Here is a 25,067-nt window from a genome sequence, read left to right on the forward strand (position 1 = left end):
TTGTAAGCACAGAACAGATTAATAAATAGAATTCATTACACTACATTTTTGAACCAGGGTTTTGAATGTGTGAATGTCCTACGAAAATGAAACACATATAATATACGTGCAATAGTATATTACAATCATCAAATACATCAATATTAAAAGGACAAGCTTATAAAGACGTATTCTTTGGGGTGACGTGCGCCGCGTAGGTCAAAATGGAGCTTTTATGCTATTTTAAAAGCATGATCCTGGACATTCCTTAAACGTTGTAGATAACCTATTTACATAATTTTGAAGCCTTATAATCCTTTATATTTATTTTAAACATTTGATGACTGCATAAAGTATTTTTATTACATAAAATAGTATTCTTTTAAGCCTCTCGCTCTAATGTTTTAGAATATAGTCATGTTTCAGTACATCCATGTGCAGTGGTGTTAAGATTTTTTATATATACTAATTTTTAAAAGCATTAATAAAACCATTAGTAAAATTTATGTTGACATTATTATAGTGAAATATTTACGATAAAAAATTATATTGATAATCTCTGTGATCCCAAATTTGACAAGAATTAGGCATTTTATTATTCAAAAAATGGGCAAGATTTACGCGTTTAAAGATAATTTTAAAGATACTGATTATAAGCTATGTCTTTGACCATTCAAATGTGATAAAAATTTTACGAATAATGTTTGCTTTATAATAATTATTGACCTAAGAATAAGGTAGTATTTTTTTGAAATACGCCATTTCTATTGGCATTTCCCAATGGCTGAGCTACAACATACGGCCGTAGCCATAAATTGAAAAACGATAAATGAAATAAGGAGTGGTAACGCGGGTGTTCGAACACATACCGTTTTTTTTAAAAAATCGGCATGTGGGCCGTTAAATATATCTGATATTTTCCACCCTCGAGTTCTGTTGCCTGTTACTCCACACCATTTATGTATTTCTAAAGTTCTATATTTTTGACCGGCCGCGAGATCGGACCAGCAACCCATGAAATCATAAGCAATCGTTCTACGAACTCAGTATAAACACAAACTATATTATAAGTGATTGCAAAAATTATACCGAGACTTATAAAAAATGGCGCAATTCACTATATCTTTAATCTTAAATATGAATTGACAAAACTTAAATCGAACTGGAACATGCTTCAACGATTTTATATGGAGGATACAAGTCTTTGGCACGTCGTATTAAATGACCCATTTTTAATAAAACGTTTCATATTATACTTATACGAAAAAAAAAAATGGGCTTACAAATAAACGAGGCAAAAACTTAATACATGCCTGTCTATGTCACACCACGAGAAGGCGCACCAAAGTTAGATATTGGGGCATACAACTTTGATACGGTCGACAGTTTCATATATACCTTGGATCTCTTGTAACTCGACATAATGATATTACAGACGAAATCAACAAGAGAATCATGTCTGGGAATAAATGCTAATTTGGCCTGCTAACTCATTCGCTGCTGAGTAGATAATGATTTTTTGATTAGCACCTTTAAAATGCACGTTAATTACATCGATCGGCCGCCTGGTCATTACGCGCCGGGTGCGTCTTCCGCGTCCAAAGTATTAAGACATTTTAAGTCCCGCACACTATCTCGCCGAACTAAAAGCACTCTTTACAAGACGCTTGTAAAGCTAGTGCTCGCCTACGCATCGGAAACCTGGACATTAACTCTGCGAAATGAACGAACCCTGAACATCTTTGAAAGAAAAATAATCCGGCGTATATATGGACCGATCAGGGACGGCACCAATTGTAGGAGAAGATATAATGCTGACCTCTACGGTCTGTACGAAGATTGCAGCGCAGTTCAATCAATTAAGATTGGGAGACTGCGATGGCTAGATCATGTGCACCGTATGAATGATAATGAACCGGCAAAGAGAGTGATGTCCAGCAATCCAATAGGGCGTAGAAGAAGAGGCAGGCCAAAGATTCGCTGGTTGGATGGAGCTGCCAGTGACTGCCGTATTCTGGGGGTACCGAATTGGAAAGCAGCCACACTGGATAGGGACAAGTGGAGGGACCTGTTGGAGGAAGCCAGGACCCACACCGGGTTGTCGCGCCCCTGATGATGATGATGATGATGATATTATACTTTATTCACTATTGGTATAAAATTCTCAAAATAAAATGTATCCTTTTTAAGGTTGTATTCTACAGTAATTTAAAAAGAAAATGGCACTATGTACTGGATGTTATATACATTCGCAATCAAACCGAGTAATGCTGTTTCGTATTTTCTTTTTTTTTTTTTACTTTTATTTGATTAATTGTAACATCGAATGATATTGACGATATGCGTACTACCGTAACAAATATGCAATAAATTTCCGGAAAAGGCCCATTAATCATTCCTTCACAATACGAGAGAAAGCATTAATATAATGGAAAAACTCATAAATCGATTTCATATTAATTCGGTGTTAATCGAACTGATTTATTTGAAATCATAGGTCAACCGAGCAATAATCTCGCACATTTATAGTAACACAATTATTTAACAGTTTTAAGCAAAAAGCAACCAACTCATAAAATAAGCGAACCCATTATAAACTATTTTTAAATCATTCATATTATCCTCATAATATGAAAGTACGCTGTAGTCGCATATAGAATACTTCTCAGTGACGTACCTGTCATGGCGGCAACACGTGTTTAAATAATGATTTTAGATACGACTCCTTTTCTCGTTCGCAATAAAAAAAAATTTACTAATAACAATTCTAAAACACCCCTGATCCTTTTAGACATATTTTTATTATAAAAGCATCAAATTATGTAAATTGATAGATCCGTACACAACGGAAGCGTAAAATGAAATGATAAATTTGGGGGCGTTCCTCATTTGAAAATGGAAGTGTGATTAACTGCACAGGAGGGGCTCGTTAGTTCACAGTTTTAACACGTGGATAACAAGTTCTTGGTCGACAATATATGGAGACAATTTTATAATCTATTGAGGCAGATAATGACAATCAAGGGAGCGTTAGGCCGCCTAAAAAGGGTAAATAATCAATATGTCAGACCTGCACTTCTATAAATCATTTAATGTGATTTGGAATCTTGAGGAATGCAATAATTAAAAGAATAAAAATTGCATTGTAATAATTTTACTATTCACCAATATTTATTATTTTATGTATATTAAGTAGTCCAATTAAATAAATAACGTATTTAAATTGTTATTCATTACTATGTATAACTATATGTGCTAGTTGTCAAACCTTCAGCTTGTACATGATGAAACATTTTTTTAAATAATTATTAGGTTAGCACTCAATTTTGAGATGTTTATAGGTCAGCCAAATATCAAAGTCTTTTTTTATGTAGATATATCCAAATATTTCTGAGAGAATGTAACTTGCAAGTATTATTTATCATATTAATACCACGTGATTGAAGCTAAAATGTAATATTATGAACCTACCCATTATGAAAAATATGTATTGTTTTAACTTATGGTACTGAGTGTATAATATATGTACAGCTAAATATATGCCTCAGCTGATACTGTAAAAAAATGGGTTATGTTTCATTACACATATGTGTTTTTTAGTGGTGTTACTTTCAGCATAAACATTACATGTTCGCTGTAGTATAATTTTTGACTAATAATGAACCAATTTTATCTTTTGAACTCTCCAATCTCAACACGCTTTCCCAATCAGGGTATTAGAAAGATTTTCTTAAGATATTTTCTATATTATTATAACTTTGAAGTATGATACTAATTCACTATGTTATGGAATACTTCCATATGTTTGTTGAAACGTAACAAATAACGATGAAATGGAAGCATGTGGTGCTGTTATAAATAAATTATCGTTATAGGTAAATAGTAAGTACGGATAAAACAATATTAACTCATAACTACAGTTCCTACCTAATCATCCAAAAGTGATGTAATGCAATCAAAATGATACCCAGATATGCCTGGCTTACAATAAATAGATCTGACGAAAATACCCGTCAAGTACCTATTGGGTAAAGAGCAATTTTCCTTAAAAGGAATAGGCACAGTCTATTCAATAAGTAAGCGGGCGATATTTTATTTTATTTGTCCTATTGTATATAATATGTAAACAAATCGAAGATATCTGCTTTGACCTATATTGCAATCACAAACAGAATTTTTAACTCAGGGAATTCGAAGATTGATGGAAACTTTGAATCAAATAATACTTTTTTTTATTAAGATAATAATATGGTAATAGTATTTATTTACAATTTCCGAAAATGAAAATTATGTAAAAAATATTTTTAAAATCTAAGGTTTGGAGATTAAATGACAACAAATTAAATGAGTCCCCAAAATCCCGGAAATCGGGACGCTATTTTGAACGTACCTACTCAATTCAACCACTATCTTTTACTTATAATGCCTATCTTCTATCGTGGGTAGGTACCCTACTTTTACGTTTCAACAACATAAGCGATAAATCAATACCTATCTAATGTTACCAGCACAATAATGCATCATCAAGGTATGTTAGGCGATTTATTAGCGTCGTTATCATCATCATCATCATCAGCGAGTCGATCCACTGGCAGGCGAAGGCATCCTCTATCCCCTTCCACTCTACTCAGTCTTTAGTTCTTTGCTGCTACGTACATCAGCTGAACTTTCAATTCAAATATCCAGCTAGATTTATTATGATTGTATCAAACGGTACCTAATTGAACCAAGAGTTAAGTATGCGCGATCAATTTTAATAATTTTATGTTTAGCTCAGTTTATAGTAACAAAACACAAGGACACTAAGCCGGCTCTCACGTCTAAACTCTCCTCGTCTATCGCACAGCAATAAATCAAACCTTCAAGGAACGCCGCTCCAATGTTGAATATGAAGACCGCGCACATAGATACCTAGTGACACTCCAATACGTGGGTGTGTGTATGCGTTCTGGCTCCAGCTCAAGACGCATGCGATTTATTGCTAGCAGCACTTGATATTTTTTTCAAACCAAATACTCGCATTCCACCAATGTGCGTAGCTCCTTTTGGCAACACTGTGTTTTGTGAATAACGATGACGTCTCATCGACGTATTCTACGCGTTACAGGCGAGACGAGTTTTAATGTGCGAGCCCGCTAAGATACTGAGTTTTATCCATTGCTCTTGGTCCATTATCTCATATCCCTCTTTTTCAGTACTTAAATCGTAATGGTAAAGTCTTGATAAAAATAGTATGAAAAAGTTACATTTTATACCTTATCGAACTATTCTCCGTAGCTGTCTGTCTTCTATTAGAATGTATCCAGTTAAAGCTACAAAAATAAGGTTTCATCAGATTTACCTCAGTTATAGCTTTTGAAATGTTGATTATTAATAATTTATCGTCATTTTCTTGTAAATAGAAAAATGTCATAAAATACTAAAATCATCAAGTAATAAAGCTGTAATTAATTTTAAGAAAAATCAATACTATGTTTCTTGTAAGATATTAAAATTTAATTACACCATTTATCACACATGTGCAGGTTTATCTTTCAACAATAGGCACTGTTATATTTTGATCCGTAGGATTAAATCTTTGCTACCTGGAATTATACGTCGCCGTATGTACGCATATCATAAATATAATAAACATATTTGGATTTAAACTTTAATTCAACTTTGGATTCAAAACTAATAATTGACATGACAAAACATTCGTAATTTCTCAAAAATATCAAACGGTATTTTTACTCTAAACTTATGAATGTTTAGCAAAATTATATTTCGAAAATATTTTTCTTTCGTTGTAATAATGCAGTGCCTATATGAATGGAATAAATTATTGTAGTCATTTTTCCACCGATATGAAAGGTTTTTTTTGTATATTATCTAAAACAACATTTTATTCTGATAAATCCACTTCAAATTAATTATGCCACTCGACATAGTTGAACACTAGTGGATTCAAAATAGTGTTTTCCTATAATTGTATCATTGGTTTTAAAAGTGGAAATAGGTCATTTTATTTTCATTACGAATAACCTTATATGTAGTGATACACAACATATTACGGCCTACTGATTAAATTAATATGTCTAAAAAAACCTAGCGTATTTTAATAATTATCTATAGAAGATTTCCAGTGAGATATCGTGAAATTATGTTAGTTACCCTTAAGGGGGGACATGCTCGTCGAAGGTCAAAATTGAGTTTTTATTGTATTTTCTAACCATGATCCTGGACACTCCTTAAACGTTGTAGATAATCTATTTATATAATTTTAAAGCCTTATTATCCTTTATAGTTATTTTAAACATTTGGTGGCTGCATAAAGTATTTTTGTTACATAAAATAGTATTCTTTTAAACCTCTCGCTCTAATGTTTTAGAATATAGTCATATTTCGGTACATAACTGTGCAGTGGTGTTAAGATTTTTTACGTTTATTAATTTTTAAACGCATTTATAAAACCATTAGTATAATTTATTACGAGATAATTTTTGTAAAATATTCACGATAAAAAATTATATTGACAATCTCTGTGATCCCAAATTTGACAAGAATTAGGCATTTTATTATTAAAAAAATTGGCAAGATTAACATATTTGAAGATGATTCTAAAGATACTTATTATAAGCTATGTTTTTGAACATTCAAGTGTAATAAACATTTTATGAATAATGATTGCTTTATAATAATTATTGACCTAAGAATAAGGTAGTGTTTTTTTGAAATACGCCATTTCTTTTGTCATTCCCCAGTGGTTAAGCTACAACATACGGCCGTAGCCATAAATTGACAAACTATAATTGAAGTAGGGAGTAAAATGATATTGACGCGCGTGTTTGAACATGTACCGTTAAAAAAAAGATTTAAAAAAAATCGGTTAGGTACATGTTCAAACACGCGCGTTAACATAATTTTAATCCCTACTTTGTCTCAAATTGTAAGCTTTTGACTTTTCCGCTAGGTGTCTCTGGTGGTATAAGCATCCCCATTAAGAAAGCTGCGTTATGGTTACGTCTTTTCTAATGCACTTATACTATTATCATCGAGGAAGGATCGGATATGGTCAAAAAATATTTAAATTTCAATTAAATAATATGATGTTTACATATTTAAATTAAAATATACACTGTATCAGCTGAATGTAGAACTATTCTTACTCACATTTTAAATATTTCAAGTGTTCTTTGAAACATTATATTTAAGTTATTTATTATTTTTATAGATAGATTTATGCATCATTATTTTCATCAATAGTCCTACTAAAACATAATGTATACATTTACCTATACAAATAATAAATGATTTAAGTACCTACGTTGTTTCAAAAAACTCCTTTCTAAAATATTTCAAATATTCTGCATTCAGCTGACGATTTTTTTTTCGGATGGCAATTAGAAAATTGATAAAAAAATGACCCTCCTTTTAAAAAAGTTATGGATTACTGGAATAAATTACGTTTGATACAACAACTGAAATAGATAATGAATCCACAAATATTTTTTTTATTTTTAGACATGTTCTGAATGCCTATAATACATTTTCCGTCATTTATGAATGAGTACCTACATATTGTATTTGAGTAAGTACCAAAATAAACATCAAATAAAACTCATTTGGTAGGTATACTTACTTAATTTTACAACACTTTTACACGCAAGAAAAAAATCCATACATCATAATATTTTGAAATATAAATTCGCTTTAATTTATTCATGATGGAACATTTGAAATGAGTCTATGCCCACATTAAACTTCCAAGGACAACTTTCAGTAAAAATAAAAATCAAATAATATTATTTACTTCCATTAAAATCTTCTTCTCATAACATTTCAAGTAATATTTTTGACATTTTCTTCTGAGAGATTATTTAAAGTTATTTTCGCGGATTGTAACGTTTTCATCACGAATTCAAAATTGTAATATTAAAACCATCTATATAAACGTAGGTATACTATTTTTATCATAATTATGGGTAATATACTATAATTGTTGAATATACATAATTTTTAAAACATTTCTATTATATATAAAGAAAACTATTTTTTAATTCAACGAATAATTCACAAGATTTAAGAATGTAACATTCTTATTATTGAATATACATAATTTTGAAAACATCCTGCGGAGGGTGTCTTACTTTTTACAAACACATTTTTTCTATTGGTAATAATAATATATTTTCTCAGAAGTGTTTTCAAAATTATGTATATTCAATAAATAGAATGTCACATTCTTAAATCTTGTGAATTATTTGTTGAACAAAAAAATTGTGAATTACCTTATATAATTGATACAAAAAAACTAAACTCTTGCTTAATTATTTTTCGGATAACGTCAAAAAACTTTCCTAGTGTTATCAAATTAGTGCTATAGATATTGAAAACGCCATAGCATCCATTTTTTTCTTATTCTCACAAAAATTTACTGGTTGTGCTTTTTCATAGTGGACTGTAATTGATTGGTAGGATGATTGTGATGGTGAATGTGGATGCTGGGGGGTTACAGGTAGTTTGCCACGCACTGACTTTTTGTGATGTTTCCACGAAAGTTGCACTGGACCATTGCCGACTCAAGTAGAAAGCCGATACATTCACAACGACTGGTCCTACTTTTTCTGCCCTCCCGTTGTTGTCTATGGATGACCTGTCGGTGTTTTTCATTATTCTATAGAGTGTTCATACTGACGCGTCTGTTGTGTTCACACAGGGAATGGTTTGATTTGGATAGATGAGTTACATGATAAATAATACACTAGCATTAACACACTTTCTACAAATGTAATACATGGCTACATATTTTTTAGAAATCGATATTACCACCGGTTTTTGTATGAAAGACTAGTCTGACTTTGATACCTGATGAATAACAGGAATGTATATTATTTATAAATAACACTGAAAGTTAATAAATTTGATTTGAGATTTTTTTTTATAATTCAATTTGAAATGAGAAAGGGCGAATCAATATATCGAGCAATCTGGGATCTGATTTTGACAGCTGAGTGGACCACTCCTTGTTTGTGCAAAAGGATATGCTCAGGCTTTATTAATATAAAGATGGCGCTGACTGAACACGTTCGTGTTATGTACTAATGAGTGCGCGGCACAATAATGGGTTGTAGGTGTTTGTAAACGTGCGGTCAATGAATGACTGACGTTTTTATATTAATAATCGGCCAACTACTGACTCGTAACTACGTTGTGCCTGATGTTGCAACAATACTAATGATTTGAGGTAGACGGGAATAAAGGAATGAGAACTACAATAATTGGCCCAACCATTGACATAATTATGTGTTCAATATTATTTGGTGAAAACCAATAAGTGGTACTATAATTTTTCACCAAATATTCTAAATACATAAAATATCAATGGAATTTAGTTTTGGGCTGAAAATAAATTTTCCGGAAACAATTCTAATATTAGAATATTAATTTATTTATGAACACGTGTCGCTATTGAACATTAGTCGCAAAATATTAAATAACAGACTTTCGTTCACAACACGTCTTATGTTCTTTCTGCGTCGTAGAAACCAACGTTGACCATATTTTGGATGTTTTCCTATTCATTAATCTTACTGATGGATATTTTGGAGTCTTTTCATTCGCTCTTCGCTTTTACTCTAGTATAATATAATGTATAATATGTTTGGTACGTATATTTTCTGGTATTTTTTAGATAATTTCATTAAATTTGCACCAACTAACACACATAGCGATGTATAGGGATTCCAATCCCGGGATCCCGAACTATTTTCGATACCTATGAATCCCGGGAATGATATACATAAAACTTTCGGGATTGATTTTACTATCAATTCTTATGGAAAATAAAATAAAAACAAAAATATAACAGAAAAAATACTTTTAATAACAAATAAATACATTAGAAATAAACTGAGTTTGAATGAAATTTGATTTATACTCATGTGTAAGTTTCTGATTCATTTTATTTTTTCACATAAATTAATAAAAATGAGAAAGATTGGAAAAAACAATGCCATAAGTACACCATGATTTGCTTTCCTATTTTAAATCTCGCTAACCCATTCATTAAGTCTTTACTATCAGAAACAGCGATCTCATAATCAATTCAAATTATTATTTATATTACAATATTATTTACTCCATTAAACTTATGTATTTCCAAGATTGAACGTAAATATACAATATTAACAATACATGTCTTAAATAGTATAAATTAATTATACTAGATTTATTTTGACGGATTTTATCAATGTTATTTGTAAATATAAAAAAATTATATCAACAACGGAAAAAAATGCCAATCCCGGGATAAAAAAAAAGTAAGAAATAAACTCGTGTAAATACATAAATCATTTTACTAATATATATTATAATATAGTTCTTATTATCATAACAATCAACACCGAATAAAATTACGCAACAGGCGAAATTTTTGGTTTCGAAAGTTAAGTTTCTGAGAAAAGATGAGAAAAATTTTATTTTATAAAGAATTGCATGGTTGGTTACAATAATCAATAATTTTAAGGACTTATATACCTACATCTTGTAAAATGAAGCTTGCCCGCAATAACAGCGTAAATAGTCATTTTTTTATCTTACATATTGCTAAGTCGTGGAAATGGTAGAAGTGAAGTGTCAATGACGCCCACGATAACCGAGCGGTAAAGCATTCCGGGTTCGAATCTGGGGCTTAAAGAAATCACACACAGTTTTTCAATGTTTGTTTAGACCCAAAGTATCGATCTAATAGGTAGAGAAAGTGACTTCCCTGGTGCCAAATATATGTGGTTATTAACCTCCTCCAGCAGCTAGCTTCATCCATGTCTGTTTAAATCCTTCTCAATAATATCCTTCCATCTTGAGGCCAACCAGATCTTCATTGATCGAATGTCAGTATCTTTATCATCTAAGGCGACACAATTTATTGGACCGTTGTACTATAAATGTGGTCTCCTGTACAAAACATATAGCTCAATATTGAATCTTCGACTGTATGTCATTTATGGGTTCTAAAATACAGCGCAGTATGCACCATTCAATTTGATCATGCACCAATTCTCCGAACCGTGAATAACATCTGGTCTTATCAGTGTTTTGTGCACGTGCATTTCAAGTGTCGGTTAAATAAATACCTTGAAACGTAACACCTCCATTTAGCACATTAATTTAAATGTATAGACTAATACTGTTAATGGGAAACCCCAGGTTGTTTAATGAAATTATTAACCCTATTTCGAAAAATTTGGAATTGCACACAATGATAATAATACAGTTATTTAGGCTTTCGCATATTCATACACTGCTAAATTTAGTCTTGTATTTTCAAAATGATTTTTCATAATAACGATAATAATCAAACTCAAATAAAGTTATTTATTTAAGGGCGCAGAGCCTATCTTAATAAAAAATATACTTTACTTGTTAAACTAAGATCAGCTTACGCGCCAATTGTTAATTGTTTGAAAAGTTAAAGCTTGTTAAAAGGGCGACTGTGATTTCGAGCTTGTTTGTATCTTCGAGGAAGTCGATTTACGATAAGCTATGTTCTAATATTCTACAAGTAATCCAGAACATCCCTAGTCTGTAATTCTTTTGTCCAATGGCTTAGTTTGAGAAAAAAATGTTTTTAAAAGTGGGGTCCATTTTCACCCCCCACTATGTAGGTACAGAGTGTTCAAAAATTTCCCGCTTTTTGATTTCTCGAAATTATAGAATGATATTATGACCTATTAATAAATCAGATAATGTTGAACAATTTAATTATTTATTATGAAGGCTTTTTGATAATTATTATAGTAAACGATAATAAATATACGATTATAGTTCAGATTAAATTATATTTATTTTTAATCATAATCTTCTTTTAAATCAACATGTTTGGTTTAACCATCCGCGGATAACATTTGTAAAGGATCTTGGCATTACGTTTCACAGTAAACTAAAAAAACGCTGGAAATGTTTGGCTTCATTTTACGTAGGTATGTACTTCCCTATTAACTGTATTAAAAATTCTTTATAATTCCACAATTCCATGCCAGCTTGAGAGTGAATCTATTGCTTGGACCCCAGATGAAGTATGACCATAATTAATAATTGAAAATATTTTTTGAGACTCTTTTACTAGAGACTAGATTTCCCGACAAAATCTCAATCTCGAGATTCGGGAATTCCCGAAATGATGAAATTTCAAATTCTCGAGATTCGGGATTTCCAGAAAAGAATTCTCGGGAATTCTCGAGATATCGGGAAATTTAAAAAAACCTGTAACATCCTAAAATCAGTGTAAAACAGACAAATTCCAAAAAAATTGAGTTTTTTTATTTATATAAGAAGACAAACAAAATAGGAGAAATCATTTTTTCAATTAATATTTGATAATAAAGAAAACCCGAATCCCGATAAAAGATTCTCGAGATCCGGGATTTCCCGAAATGTTAAAAATTTCAATTCTCGAGATACGGGATGGAAAATCTCGAAAATTACCGAAACCCAACTCTACTTGAGACTATATGGATACTATCTGTGACGTTATCCAATTGATTTTCTTAGTGTGAGTACTAGAAAACATCTAAGTATATTTGGTAATACATTTCTTCCGACTTATGTAAATGATAACTCTGCCATTCTTGATAATATTGAAACCTGCGTATCCCTGAGAATCTCCCGAAGTTCAAAACTAATTTTCCATCGGTGATGCCAATTGGGAGGGCAATATCTGTATTCAACCACCAGCTTATTTTATATGGGCCCAAGGTGCGATCGACCAAAATTCACCCCGAGATTAACCAGTCAATCGTGATCGACGCGTTGGACATATCTTATGTATACAAAAAAGGGCTAAGCACCTGATCTAATAACTAACTATTTAAGAAATTCTTCTTCTTTTATAACCATATCCGTCTTTTAACGTACACCACACCACATGATTTCTTCATGACTCCTTTTCACTCGTCAGCATCTCATTACTTCACCATTATATACACCCTCTATATTAATATAGTGTTTAACGGCCTTTCAGTATACCGGAATCCAGTTGGTTTGAAAAACAGGCAAGCCAAGTTGAAGTTATCTTCAGGTATCCGCACCACGTTGCCTTTTCACTCTCAGCTTGATGATAAGCTGTTTGATTCGGTCTTTTATTTCTTTTCTAGTATCCGTCGCAAACATCTGTTTTCTAAGATCAGTACACAGTTCCTCTGAGCTTTCGTAAAGTTCTAAAAATATATTATAATATTAAAATCTAAAATTATTTTGTTTTTACGCTTAGTCGGTACCTACATAATAATATACCTATGTAACACAATATAAGCAGACTAAATTACTTTTTCACCATAATTTATTAATCTTCTTATAGTGGGTATAACAATAAAAAGGCTATTTTATTTAGTTATACGAGAAAATCTTATTAGGAGCTTTGCAAAGAAAACAAGCGACAAAAATTACAAGTAAGTGTGACTTCTATTGTGTATCGCATATAAATTACTGTTTTCCTTTGGATCCTCACGAGGTCGAATTGCCTCGAAGATCCTTTCCCAAGGGGTTTATACCTGCTTTCGTTAGATTTAAGTTACGTTGTAGTCGTATTTCTAAAGATTAACCTATGCCTAAATGATAGAATTAATTGATAATATACATAACTTTATAGGTACCTACTATAAAAAGTCACCTTTGAAAAAAATACGTTCTATTGGTATCGCGCCAATATGACTTAATCAATATAAATAATGCAATTTGATACACCTTTCATTTAGGACTCACTAGTTAAAATTATCACATCTAAGTAGGAGGAAACTTAATTAGTTAAAGCATATTGGCGCGATACCAGTGGATATACGGGTTCAAATTCCGTCAGGCGTCGTATTTCTGCAAATGTGATTTTTTTTATGTTATGGATATTCAATATATAGAATGTTACATTCTCAAATCTTGTGAAATATTCGTTGGGTACCGAGGGTACCGATTATCGCATACTCTGACGGCATCAGGTACACACTTAGTATTTTTTTCAAATCTTAAATAAATAAATAATATCGTGTCTTTATCTTAATTAATATAAGTATATTCCAGTCGATCTGTTATGTAAGTGAATTAAGCCCTTAAGTCGTTTTGCATTGCTGATTGTTGAATAGCAAACTCTAAATTTTATTATTCAATTTCCAATTGACACGCTAATACATAGATAAATGCCATATTATATTAGCGTTATAAACCAAAATTAGTTTTTACTACAAACCTTCATTATTTATCGTTATAATCGTTTAGCGTCAGTAATTAATCAAAGTTTATCAAATAATCCTGATATTACAATATGTAGATAATTAACGTTTATATAATATTACGAATTTAACTATACTAATCTGGAATCGCTACTTATCCATGCATATTGCAAAATACAAAAATTTCTTATAAGAGGTATCATTCTTTTTATACCCACTTAAAATTCTTTTAAAAATATGGATCTACTTTATATAAGCTATGGGGCTTCAAAATCATTTAACGCTCAGGGCGCAGAATGTCCTAATTATCCGTTGCCTCGATGAATTAAATTAACTAACAAAATTAAAGTTTCAAAGAAACTCTAACTTTGCATTAAAAAAATAACTCCGCGCATAGCTCATCCTTAATAACCATTGCTCGAAGTGGAACTTCCAGGTGGGATGAATTAAGTAGACGTAGGTTTGAAAGAGGACGGCTTAATTCAGAACAACTTGTGAGCGGTGTCCTTGTCAGGCAGCTTCCCAAACTTTTGTTTGATTGTCACCAAGACGTATCGTACTTGTGAGAACTTCACGCTTTTGTGTTTCGTCATATATATATATATATATATAAATGTACGTTAAGGATTATCCTTCCAAAAAACTGAGCGTTCGTAGATATATATTTATACAGGCGTAAATTCTAACATCACATTCGTATATAATAATAATATGAAGTAATGAAATAAATAAAGACCTAAGTGCCAAATTTATTATTTCGAATACAACTCGTTTGAATGATGTTTTTTTCATATGATTTTTAAAATGATTTGGGTGGGATTTTATTACACATCTTTAACTTACCGGATGACTGTTTTCCTCGTGTATTTCCCAATACAACTGTTTTTCTTACGAACAATTCCTAATTTTAACGTTATGTGAAAATTTTAAATAAATGAACTGTCAAGAATTAGCTACAAACTTTGTAATTTAAATCCAGGTAATTATATTACTAACATAATGTATAGCTGACGTCCAGAGTAATTCATATTTTAGTTATGACGTCCTCGTACTTGCTTTTTTAAAAATATATATTCAATATAAATAGTAATAAAATACAAGAATATATATTTTAAATATAATGTTATACGTGACTTAATGAGAAAAGGCTTAAGTGTGAATGAGGTAAAGATGATAATATCCATCATGTAAAAAATCTCATATTGTATGAAATATTATGGGTATATCCTGCAATCAAATAATAATATATAGGCATTTCTTGTTAAAAATATAAACCTACTTTTTTATGTTATTTACATATTAATCATTTGCTAGAGACAGTTAACCTTTGCTCTGTAATAATTACTGCTTAACTCCCGAAATTATTTTTTTCATACATGTTCGGTATTGCTACTGACTTCTATAATAATCTAAACCTTACATACTATAATCCACTCAATTTTCGATTGTATGGCGTTTGGCCCCTTATTAAGGTGTTTAAGCCGAAAAGACGTAAGTTACATTATGGTTTAAATGAGTTATATAATATGCGGTTTAATTTTTTTTAAATTACATTTATCGTCAGTAGAATTTTTCCGTGACTAAATTACACGCGTTTTTATTATGGTTAATGCTTTTGAAAGTGACATGTAATGATGATTCATGCCTTTCAGATCCATTGACTGCAATCATATAAGATAGGATAAGTATATGCTCAGAATATCAGTCATATGCGACATTTCTTTTACCACGGGAAAAAAACTGGACTACAAATCGCAGTCCTCAGTTCCCAATGAATACGACAAAATATTCATCAGAATCACCACCGCCTTGCGCTACAAAGAATTTTCCAGGGTTTTTGCAAGGCAGTTTCATAGGCCCTGGCCGAATTCAAATTAGCAATACCCGATGCGGGTAGAAGAATAGTTTTCAATAAGGCATATTCTCTCAGTCGGCACAATTTTCATTTGACTAGCATCAAGTAGAGTAGTTTGCATGCCAAAGTTCTTAAGAAACCTCGATAGTAAATGCGAGGTATCCATTAAGGCATCTAGGAAAAAAAATGCTTTTGAATGAAATAAATAAGTGAAACAAAAAATGCTATCTTCCAATGTTACAAATTGTCATTTACATCTTTTTGGCTGAACAAACTCGATATCATGAAACATTACTTATATTAAGTACCTACAGTATTATAAATTTATACAACTAACTTTGATGGATTAGCTCACAATAAAATATGAAGAAACCGTAATATACTTCCAAATAATGTTTTATGCGAAGTTCTACACGTTCCTGTGAAAAAGCATGCCAGTAGCGAGTAAATGCTATAGCAGTATCTTGTATACCGATAAACGTGCATAATACTAACATGCGTAACAGAATGTTATCACATCACTTATCCACCCGTCATCTACGTGCAACGTGCAACTACAGTTTGTGCGCGACTGTCTTAGATAGGGAATCCAATCCCGAGCCAAAATTCTGATCCCGGGATTTCGGGATTACAATTTGACAATCCCGGGATCCCGGTACTGGTCCCGGGATTGACATTTTTTTTCCATTGTTAATATAAAATTTTTATATTTACAAATAAAATTGATAAAATCGGTCGAAAATAAATCTAGTATAATTTATACTATTTAAGACATTTATTGTTAATATTGTATACGTTCAATCTTGGACGTACATAAGTTTAATGAGGTAAATAATATTGTAATATAAATAATAATGTGAATTTAATATGAGATTGCTGTTTCTGATAGTAAAGACATAATGAATGGATTAGCGAGATTTAAAATAGTAAAGCAAATAATCATGGCGTACTTATGGCCTTTCCGCTTCATAAATCTAATTAGTCAGCCAAATATGAAACTGCCGTAAAACGTATGATATCATGGTGGAATTACTTTGTTAAAAGTGCGAAGCATTGTTTTGTTCCAATCTTTCTCATTATTAATAATTTATGTGAAAAAAATAAAATCAATCGGCAACCTACACATGGGTATAAATGAAACTTCATTCAAACTCAGTTTATTTCTAATGTAGTTATTTTTTATTAAAAGTATTTTTTGTTATATTTTCGCTTTTATTTTATTTCCCATAAAAATCGATAAAAAAATCAATCCCGAAATCCCGGGATTAGGTTTATCAATCCCGGAATCCCGGGATTTGGGATCCCGGGATTAGAATCCCTAGTCTTAGATGTAACTATAATTTATTGTGACACTATGAAAAGATTTTAGTCGATCACTTCCATATACTTTCTTAGTAAAACATGTGGACTAGAGTTAATTTGATTTTTACTTTGAAATTCTTGCATTTTAGCAAGACGCGCTGTCCTCCAGTGAAAGTAGCCTAAATACACGCTTTCAATTTCATATACTTAAGAAGTGAGCAGTCGTCCTTCAGCTGAACTTTCCAAAACCCGATTCAAAAGGTAACTTAACGTGTTGTAATCTCGAGCCCCTTTTGAGTTCAAAATTAATTCCAAAACCATATAAATAATATAATTATCATATAAATATGTTTGGTCGGACCCGACCGTATATGGACTACTACCTCATTGAAGTCCCAGTATGACACTTTAAATGGTAAGTTAATGGTAAGTAATTAAAAAATTGCAGATCACATCACATGATGCTGGACTCACTTCTTCTATTATATACCAGATATATACGGCCCTACTATGCTTTATTTCTATCTTCGCGTACCGTTAGAACTGGCACGTCATCAGAAAACATGACTTCTATTTTTGGTGGTATTTGGTATGAAAATTTCTGGCTAATGACACGCTATAACCCACAAAAATGAAAGAGTTTTACTCTTTCTGATTAGGCCTATAATTATTGATATGGATAATAGTGTTAACTCTTCAGTGACTATTACCACTTTATCATTATTAGTAGTTTTACAACCCAAGCCAGGACATAGCCTCTTCCAAAAACTTCCTTCATCTTTCCTTATCCCGAGACAGTGTTCCCCAGCCGTTCTACCATCCATATTGATACCATCTGATCACCAATGTGTGGGCCGACCAGTTAATCTCAGACCGTCTAATCTTTTTTATAGATGCTCCTCAACAGCTATAATTTTTTTACAAGATTGTAAAGCTCTAGATTATATCAAATATACTATTCTGCTTCTTTTAATATGAGGCCATATTTCTCGACGTAGCACCTTCCTCCCGAATTTATTGAGGGCATGCTCATTAGTCTTGATGAGAGTCAATATAGGTTAAATCATCAGGATTTTTGTCCAACGAGAGAAGACACTAAACTGTACTCTCCAACAAGAACTTCTTGTCTACCTAGTAAAATTTTAAACTAACAATGCCATCCAGTACAGCTAATTGCACTTTCGTTTGCAAATAAATAACATAATAATATATGTATAAAATGATCAGGAGTGATGTTAGAATTAATATTAGTAAACTTTTGGCTTATTGCGAAGAATAAAAAGAGTCGCATCTAAAAGGTGACCCAATACAAAGTTGATTTTATAGAGCAAAATAGCATCCGTTTGTTGTTAAAAATCACTGTCTTATATTATTTTTTCATTGATTATATTGTTTTTGGTTGCTAGGAAACCTGACTATATCCTTTGATTTTCTAGATCTCAAGGATTCAGTATTTGGTTGATTGAAACAGATAAAAATAGGCAGATGCTTCCAGACTAGTGAATATAACTTCAAAGTTGTAATTTTGATTGACAAGCTATCTCACAAAGTATTACATATTTTTAATTATATATTTTTTAGATATATTTCAGTACCATTCACGTCTATATACTCGTAATCAGATATAATGAGGATTTTTTTAAAACTGAAAACGATTTAATAAAGACGTGGGTTGGGTATATTTGTACAAAAGAGGCTTAAGTACCTTCTCAATAATAATTTATTGCTATTGACAATGGCAGTAATTACAGATTATTATCATGAATGGAATATAGAGTAGAGAGAATAGAGAAGTAGAGAATGGCTTTCTTTATTAGAGCCTTACCTTTCAATGGCCCTTCACTACAATTACTCATCAATAATCATTATTATCATGAATGGAATATAGAGTAGAGAGAATAGAGAAGTAGAGAATGGCTTTCTTTATTAGAGCCTTACCTTTCAATGGCCCTTCACTACAATTACTCATCAATAATTAATTAACTATGAGCTTCCAAAAGGTATTAAGTTGTATTTTCATTATGAATAAATACATCTAAATAAAATATAACACATTCAGAATTAAGTTGAATTAGATATGATGTAACAATGGATGTTTTACGATGTCATAATCAGATATATTCTTACCCTAGTTCAATTTTATCTTACTGTACCGTCGCTTCATTAGTGTTGAGTAAATCGAGATTCAAGTTAAATTCAAAATATATTTGATGTTCAAACAAACGGTAGATTGTAATTCATGATAGCAAATACTGTGGGCAATAGATCAAAATATGGCATTGTTTTCTATCTTTTATGTAAAACTAGACACACTATTGATGACTTATAACAATAAACTAGGTAATTTAATCTCTAAGAATTTTGGGCACAAAAAATCGGCATAAACGTTTCCAAGCTCCGCACAGTAAAAAAATATGTAAATTAATAGCTATATTTTATTATGATACTGGATTTTTAGTTGTGAATTACTTAGATAACGAATGTTGTGCAATTTACGTTGAACTACTTGTTAAGTAACGCGATATTAGGGCTTAAAGTACTTTGCAGAGGAAGTGCAGGAAACTGGACATATACTCAAATCGAAGGGTAGCTAATCGACAACTGGCATTTAATTGTCATACAAACACATTTATTTCACTTCTAATTAACTACACGTTTAACAGAGCACATTATGATAATTATATAAAACACGCGGTTATAGAATTGATTTTTATTTTCTTATTGAAAAATTGAGATAATATATTGTCTCGCATAAAAAAAACATGCCTAGGTAAGCTACATTTTAAATTGAATGCCTGTTTGTGTTTGCAGGGTGGCGGTCAACTGATTTTTTTTCATGTATCTCAAACAATGTCGAAAATCAAAGACTGTGTTGTTTCTCTACGGTAAAAATGCGACAATTTCAAATAAAATTAAGCCAGCTCTGTTTTGGTCAACCGATCACAACTCACAACACTACAATAATACATAGATTTACACGTGTCAGTGGTATATTATTACAATGACCACAGAAGGTATATTGTACCCACCTACTTTTTCGTATCATAATAATTTGACATGTTCATGTTCATTTATCTACTCAAAAAATGGAGAATATTTTCCTACCTGCGTTGCTAGTAAATGAAAAAACCTGTTTTTTTGTGTGAATAATACGAGGGTGGGTCAATAATTCCTTAGAAAAAACAGCATTAAAACAGTTTTTATTTTTATATTTTTTTTTATTTCTCAACATAATCTCCTTGGAGCTCAATACACTTGGTTAGACGTTTCTCAATTTTTTTTAAACCGTCAGAAAAATAAGTTTTCGGAAGGTCCTCAAAATAAGCATTTGTCCGATCGATGACTTCTTAATTTGAAAAAAAACGTTGTCCACTTAGCCATTTTTTTAAGTTTGGGAAAAGGAAAAAGTTATTGGGGGCTAAATCTGGCGAATACGGTGGGTGGTCGACCAATTCGAACTTCAATTCTTCAATTTTAACCATTGATCGTAAACATATGGTGAACACGGGCATTGTCCTGATAAAAGAGGATTTTTTTCCTGTTTAAATGAGGCCGTTTTTCTTCAATTTCGTTTTTTAGCTGGTCCAATAAAGATGCATAATAATCCCCTGTTATTGTTTTTCCTTTTTCCAAATAGTCAACGAAAATAATTTCACGTGCATCCCAAAATACAGTAGCCATAACCTTACCAGCTGATTTTACGGTTTTCGCCTTCTTTGGACATGGTTTGTCTTCGCAATCCACTGCTTTGACTGTTCTTTCGTCTCGGGAGTATAGTGGTGTATCCATGTTTCATCTACAGTCACAAAGCGACGAAAAAATTCATCCGGATTGCGTTGCATGAGCGACAACAGGGCTTTAGAGGCCACCACCCTATTGCGTTTATTGTCGACTGTGAGCAAACGCGGCACCCATCTTGCAGAAATATTTTTCATGCCCAATTTGTCATGTAAAATAGAAATGACGCTACCTTTTGAGATCCCTGTAACCTCAATTATCTCACTCAACTTTAATCTTCGGTCACTTAACACCATTTCGTGGATTTTATTGATCATTTCTGGTGTAGTCACCTCTACAGGACGTCCTGAGCGTGGTTCATCCTTTGTTGATGTACGACCACGTTTAAATTCATTTAACCAGTTATAAATAGTTGCAAGTGAAGGAACAGATATGCCGTGAACTAAATCCAACTCATTTTTTATTTCCTTTGCTGTTAACCCTTTTATATTAAAATGTTTATTAACAGCTCTAAACTCAATTTTCTCCATTTTCCATTTTTCCATTTTCCACAAGCAAATTTTTTTTAAATGTACGAGAAACACACAACAACCCGACCAAGCTGATTGAAACTTCGCAGCATACTGAATCGGTAGTGCCGCTGCATGAAAACAAACCGCTTACAGTACTAGTCGCGCCACCTGTCGGCTTTTCTAAGGACTTATTGACCCACCCTCGTAAAATAAAAAATATTATGCAAAAAAAAAACAAAATATTACACACTATGGAATTACTAGGCCAAGTAATATCTACATATTCTTATGATCATGATGGTTACTAGCTAATTCTTTAGGCCCTAGAGCAGGGTTGGCAAACCTTTTTACGTACGCATGCCAAAATTTTCCAAATATTATTTTTCGACTATCTGACGTGCCGAGCAGTTTTCCGTGGAGACAAAATTGATTTTCAAGAATTATATTTAAAAAATAATGAAGTTCTAGATATCACCCACGGATATTACAGCTTTATCACAGAGTATTTGCCTGCTATTTTTTGTACAATGCGATCTGTCATTTATTATTATAGGTATTGTATTTCGCTTCAAAATAAAACATTTGCGTGCCATAGGTTCGCCACCACTGCCCTAGAGTCTAAGGGGTGCAGCATTTATGAGTAGAATAGAACGAAACATTATGCTAAGTACACAGTAATCCGGTAGTTAGCAAATGTTACTTTTATTTATTATGCTTTAGCATTATATATAAAACATTTTATTTACAATATTTAATTAAAAGCTTGATATTCATTGAGACCAGTTTAGATGACCAGTGGTTTGTTTGTATTATTCAGCAGGGTGTATGTAAAGTGACGTGTGGTGGCACTTCAATTTGGGTCATCGAGGGCTTTTAGCGTCACGATTATGACTGAATCGTCACAAAATTTGACCGAAAAGTCACCAAATCTCACTTAAAACACAAACCCTCTGAACTGCGATGAACTATTTATTCTTCGTGGCGTGCTCTTAACCCTTCAAAGGTGGCAATTAGAAATAAGTTACAGCTTGGCACGCGAATTTATCACCAATGAAAGGGGGTAATAAAGTCCCATTATCGAAACGCCCGTCCGAAAAAGACATTCGGCAGACAAAAACAATTAAAATTATCGGTTATTATTATCTTTTTCATTTTGAGTTTATTGTTTGTCATGAAAATAGAATTGGATTGTAATTAATATGATACCTACCGCTTTTTATTCTGCCATAAAACGTTTAAAATTAATTTAAATAGGTAATTCAAAAGGACATGTTTTATTATCAATATTTTAATAAGTACCTTTAGAGGATATTTTATTCAGACGTATATAACTTGAAATTGTACAAAATAAACAATAAAATTAACAAATCAATATATGGAAATGACTTCGGGCATACGGCCACCATGACTGTTCTTGACGAAGCAGAGAGCACTTCCGGGAAATTACTATATTAAATTCAAATATCTGGCACTTGAATCCGACAACCTACAAACAGAAAGAAAAATTCATAAAGCCAAAATACCAAATCAATAAAAATAATACTCAATCATACTCATTACGTGTGCTACTAGTGCTCACGTATGCATAATAAACATTGACCGTTAATGTAATCGAAAACCAAAAATTGCAATAAGCGCAACGTGGTATGGAAAGGTGCATGTTGGGCATAATGCGAAAAGACCATAAGGCGAACAAGATTGAGTATTCGGTATATGTACTGATACCGGGAAAAATGGTAGGACTCACATGTAGGCTGGTGGGATCCTTCATCAGCGTCACTTAGACCAGGGGGAAAGGTGTGACATCATAGGACATAATTATAACACAGAAACTTCGATTCAAAACCTCCGCGCAGAGGATATATTTAATTACACTAAATTATACAAGCGTGGGTTGTAATAACATTAGGGTGGACATCGATTGTTTTACATTATTAATTACACTTAAAGGAGTCTTAGATTAAGCTATCGCACAGTCATTATATGGGAACACGTGTTTAAACACATTGGCCGAGTCGGCGCGAAAGTGTTTTATCGAGGACGCGACACATGGTTTGCTTTATTGGATTCGCGGTCTGCTTTAAGGGCAACTGTATAGATTATTATTCACGCGGCAACGATGAGGGGTGTCACTCTTCCTAAGATATGATAACTTTTGATTGATTATTCTTAACGCGAGGATCCTAACTGAAACACGCGTTAAAGGTATCCCCCGCGCCGAGGACGGCGGGGGAATGTTTTTTGCCAGCTTCACTGCCAGATCGGAACTGACCCTCGCTTTCAAAAAATATCGAAAAAAAAAATTAACGGCGAGGGGTACTTTAATGCCCTGAGGGCGCGATATCCCAGGGGTGCGGGCGGGTTGTTTGTCACAGCTCTGAACTGTAAATTTTTGGGCGCGCATCGGCCGGAGAGGCTCTTCTTAGAAGATATCGGTCAAGCCGGGGCACTATTCCGCACGGCAGAAGAACCAAACTTTCGGTCGGGGTCCTCCTGACTTTGATTAAATTGCGGATTCGGAATTTGAAATTGTCGCGCCACGGTCTTTTTTCGTCTGGTAACAGTACGTAATAGAGAAGAGTAGAATAAATCAGGGAATCACTTTATTTAAATATTGTTAATACTTATTAAATTTGTCATGTTCATTGTGTTATGTAAAATAAATAAATAAGTATTGAAATTTTACTTTGAATTATATTAAGAATACTAGATAATATCAAAATAAATTTACAATAAGCATCTAGCTTGACTGATAAAACAAGTGAGTGCCGTTCAGCTGAGACGGTGAATAAACATAGAAATCCGAAGATTAGGTACTCTTGCGATATCCAGGGGACTGGAGGAGCTATTTTACATATTTGGGGAAACCTGGTATATCAATAGTTTTATAAATAGTAATTTTTTAGTTTATATACGTATTTCATTTTACATAATATTTTGTCTTTTATTTTGTATGATCTTGTATTATTATTATTGTATACATACCTATAAGTCTCTATGTAGTTCTCTATATACAACATACATAATTCTTATAATGAAGCATATTTTACTAAAAACCAAATTTCATATTGACATATTTTTTCTATATTTATCATTTAAAAATTTAATCCAATAATTAAAATTATTTTGAAACAATATAATGTTTCCCAAAACCAAAAATGCCTCCCGGCGTATAAAAATAAATACGCTGACCCCGACGTGATTTGAACACGCAACCTTCTGATCTGGAGTCAGACGCGCTACCGTTGCGCCACGGAGTCATGTGCTGAAGTGAACAATTCTGTAATCATTATTCTTTAGAATGCAATTAAGTACTTTAAATTTAAAACTATATTAAATTTTGTCATTACACCGACACGTTTGACATTGCAAAGTGAAAGTATACCATTATTATTATTAGTGTATGAAGTCGTTTATAAGAACAGTTAAAAAATGTGGTTGCTTTGATTTTTTTTATAACTGCGTCAAGCCTCTTACAAGCAC

The 25,067-nt window shown here is 32.2% G+C and overlaps 1 non-coding gene across 1 annotated transcript; it reads right to left on the reverse strand.

Moving 5' to 3' along the window:
• Window positions 1-24,772: 24,772 nt before the first annotated feature.
• On the reverse strand, window positions 24,773-24,844 carry TRNAW-CCA (transfer RNA tryptophan (anticodon CCA)). The gene has a single exon. It is a non-coding gene; the product is annotated as a tRNA-Trp (tRNA).
• Between the last annotated feature and the right edge of the window lie 223 nt (window positions 24,845-25,067).

The sequence above is a fragment of the Rhyacophila brunnea genome, unplaced genomic scaffold, assembly GCF_057557595.1.
Source record: "Rhyacophila brunnea isolate RB1 unplaced genomic scaffold, BYU_Rbru_1.0 scaffold_15, whole genome shotgun sequence".
Classification (NCBI taxonomy): domain Eukaryota; kingdom Metazoa; phylum Arthropoda; class Insecta; order Trichoptera; family Rhyacophilidae; genus Rhyacophila; species Rhyacophila brunnea.